Source organism: Orycteropus afer, unplaced genomic scaffold (assembly GCF_000298275.1).
Source record: "Orycteropus afer afer isolate SDZICR_OR568_19922 unplaced genomic scaffold, OryAfe1.0 scaffold00101, whole genome shotgun sequence".
NCBI lineage: Eukaryota > Metazoa > Chordata > Mammalia > Tubulidentata > Orycteropodidae > Orycteropus > Orycteropus afer.
Genome location: NW_006921688.1, coordinates 4,975,492 through 4,979,472, shown reverse-complemented (window position 1 = coordinate 4,979,472; position 3,981 = coordinate 4,975,492). Strand labels below are relative to the sequence as shown.

At 45.4% G+C, this 3,981-nt stretch overlaps 1 pseudogene; it reads left to right on the top strand.

Annotated features, from left to right (window-relative positions):
* LOC103199017 overlaps positions 1-3,753 on the top strand; it is a 10,291-nt pseudogene extending 6,538 nt beyond the window's left edge.
* The last annotated feature ends 228 nt before the right edge of the window (positions 3,754-3,981 follow it).

Genomic DNA, 3,981 nt, shown 5'->3' with positions numbered 1-3,981 from the left:
GTGGGTCTCCAGGGGACCTTGGCACAAAGTTTGGAGACCACAGCTATAGGTAAAGGAGTGTCATAAAAAAGCCTAGAGGGTCAGCCTTGTGAGGCAGATTTCTCTCATTATCAACACAGTAAAGACCAGCTGGATGCTGTTCCTCCTAGAGCCAAGGAGATGTAGAAGAATGAGGAGTTACCTGAGGGTTTCAGAAAGATCACAAAGTGAGACTGCATTTACTGACTTAGGGACTCCTCGCTGCACTGGGAGAAAACCTCTGAAGTGACAGGTCACTGGGCAGGGTGAGAAGGACATGAGAACTGTCCAGATGTGACCCAGCCCTTTGGAGGAGGGAGTGGCGGGGAGAGAGAGAGATGGACAGGCAGACAGTGTATACATGAATGGTCACTGATTTCCTGGGGGATGATGGATTTGCTGTGGAAGACTCCTTGACACCCCAAGGGTTTCCTGGCCATCCTCCCTTCCCGTTTCACCTCTGCCTCACTGTAGGAAGATTGCTTTTCCAGTGACCTATGGTTCGTTACACTGGACTGCTCACTGGTCCCCAAATCGATGTGCATCTTTGTACTGTGTGCTGAGTGTTCAGACTAGTCCCTCCCCTCTGCACCCATCATCGGCCTTGTTTCACACAGACCACCCATTTGGTTTCACTCTCTTGATTTTATTTTTTGTCGCTTTGTATATGGGTGTATTACACTTCATTTAATTTCACCTATAAATATTTTTTAACTTGTATCAATACAAAATAAGGGAATTTTTTAACATACACAAATACCATTATCACCCAGAGAAAAAGCAATGTTATTTCTCAATATTATTAAATATAGTCAGTGTTCATAGTTTGTTTTTTTTTGGGGGGGGGGCTCTGTTTTGTTTGTTTGTTTGTTTTTTAAATGTTTAACTCAGAATCCACGCACAGGCTCCCCATCTGTTTTGTTGTTCTCTGTATTAAGTCTCTTTTAATTTACGTGTTCCCTCTCCCTGTGTCTCTCTCCTGGTGATTGTTTTATTGAAGAAAACATGTTTCTAGTCCTGTAGGACGTTCACATTTTGGTTTTGGATGCATCCGGTACCTCTGGCTCATATTGTGTTTCTGATTCCTCTTTGCCTTAAGCCAGTTGTTAAATCTAGAGGCTTAGTTAGATTCCAGTTCCATGTACTGGACAATACTTCACAGTTGTTGTTGTTGTTGTTGTTGTTATGTGCCGTCAAGTCGGCCCCGACTCATAGCGACCCCTCCTTGGGTTTCCGAGGCAGTATCACTATGGAAGTAGGATTGCCCAACCTTCCTTCCGAGGAGTGGCTGGTGGGTTTGAACCGCCAGCTGTCTGGTTAGCTGGCAAGTGTCTTAGCCACTATGCTACCAGAGCTCCCGTTAGTGTTGTAAATACCCTACTGCATTTCACCAGGAAGCACACAACACCCAATTGTCTCTTTTTCTTTGTAATGTGAACACTGACCAACAGGGAGAGGTGTAAGGCCAGAGGTAAAGAATGTACAAAGGGCTCAGGGTGTACCCTTAAAGCAATCAGATTTTGATTACAAGAATAAAAGGTGCTGATACACCATCCCCATTGCTGAGACCCACATTTCCCTCATGCTTTCCATATTCTAAGTATTATGATCAACGCCGTATTGGATGTAAGGGCTTCCAGTAAGATGGCAGGCTAGGCAGACAAGCTACACAGACCCTCTTCAACACTGCATTGTACTAAATGAATGTGACATTGGGCAGTTCCCCTTTAATGCTCCCAGTTGGGCCCATGCACCCACCATACACGGGCTTTCCTTGCTCTGTTCAGAATTCAGAATCCTCATTTATGTGAGAATTTACCATATACTGAAGGATTGATAAAAAAGAATAGATTCACCTTTTTACAAAGATGGTGCCAAAAGCGAAGAAGGAAGCCCTTACTCCTCCCAAAACTGAAGCCAAAGCAAAGGCGTTGAAAGCCAAGAAGGCAGTGCTGAAAGGCGTGCAGAGCCACAAAAAAAAAAAAAAAAAAAATGGAAGAAGATGCACACGTCACCCACTTTCCGGCGGCCTAAGACACTGAGGCTCTGAAGGCAGCCCAAATATCCTTGGAAGAGCACCCCCAGGAGAAAAAAGCTTGACCACTATGCCATCGTCAAGTTCCTGCTGACTACTGAGTCTGCCATGAAGACAGACAACAACACACTTGTTCATTGTTCATTGTTGGATGTCAAGGCCAACAAGGACCAGATCAAATGCTGTAAAGAAGCTCTACGACATTGATGTGGCTAAGGGCAACACCTTGAAGAGGCCCGATGGAGAGAAGAAGGTGTCTGTTCAACGTGCTCCTGACTATGATGCTTTGGATGCTGCCAACAAAGAGGAAAACAAGAAGAGGCCTTATAAGAATCCCTTTCTTTATCCCTGGAAGAGGCTAGGTATGAAACCAATAACCAGAGTTTAGAAGGGAAGAAGGATAATTTCAGAGTTTTCTCTGAAAAAGACACAATGTTACATATAGCATCTCTCCCTTTACTGCCAAGTACCACCTCCTACTCTAGGAAGCCTTCCCTGAATACCCCGTGCCCATTATGAATTTGACATGTGCCCTGTGATACTCTCTTTTTCCCTTCTGTTGAAAATTCTGTCTGTGCAGCTAGCATGTAAGCCCCTAGAGGAGGACAACACTGGCTTATATTTTTTGTGCCTCTGAACTCAGCAGTTATCGTGAGAAATATTTGTAAGGTGAATTCTCCTGGTAACGGTATGTACATCTGAGAGGAACAAAGGAGCATTAGAGTATTTTACTGAACTCCAGCTAGTTCAAAGAGAGAACGGGTGGAAGATTTGAGAAGGTATGGAATGAAGACTCCTCCCTCCCCCCAGCCCTTCAGAGGGGTTCTCCTGGGGTCACAGAGAGTTAGGCACTAAGGGGAAGTCTTCCCACCTTGACCACCTGAACTTTCTGTTCACAGATTATCACTCTCTTTATTATGACTTCACGGCGATGACTTGGACCCAACCTGCACAGCCCTGGTGTGAAATCCAGGGTTCAATAGATGGAAATCCTTTCCTTCACTATGACAGTGACAACAAAAAGGCTAAGCCCTTGGGTCCCATGGATGAGAAGGTAAACACCACAAAAACATGGGAAGAACAGACCAAAAAGCTGGAAGAGTTGGGACAAGAGCTCAGGATTCTCCTGCCTAATTAAGCTGGAAAACTTCACAGTTATGGGTAAGTGTGGATGAGCCCACGGCCTGAAGACAGCAGGAGAAGGAAAGGTGAAGGGAAACTGTGCATGGGAGAGCCTTTGGATGTGTCTGTGTCAAGGAAAGGAACATGTACTCAACCTACATGGCCAAAAATGGCAAGATCTAGAAAATCGAGTTTAGGTCCCTAAATGCATGGAAAGAAACAGGACCAATGGGGAGTGAGAGGTCTGGCAAGAGTAGAAGGTGATCTCTTTGTGAACTGCAAGCAGGTCCTCCCACCTTGCAGGTCAAGCTGGTTTGTCAGCGAGAAGTGCAACACTGCACTGGGGCATCCTGGTGGTTCAGCATCAACGGACAGCTATTCCTCCTGATTGACACAATGAACACCAACTGGACAGTGGGTCATCCTGGAGCCACGAGCATCAAGGAGAAGTGGCAGAAGGACAGAGAATTAGGAGAATTTTCAGGATGATGTCACAGGGAGACTGTAATTACTGGCCTCGTGAATTCTAGGTGCACTGGGAGAATATTCTGGAGCTAACAGGTAACAGAGAAGGGTGAGAAACATGTCAGCTGTCTTGAAAAGTGTGTGCATATATATATGAGAGAAAGGTTGATTCACAGACCTCCTTCCTTAGAGAGTTTCCTTCTTGGGAGTCAGTGTCTGCCATAGAGATTCTCCACCATCCTCATTTTCCCATCTCATTTCTGACCTCTCTTCCTTACTACCCAACTCCCTCCCGCAACGGCATATGGGCCATTCACACTGAAGTACTTTCTGTGCTCTTG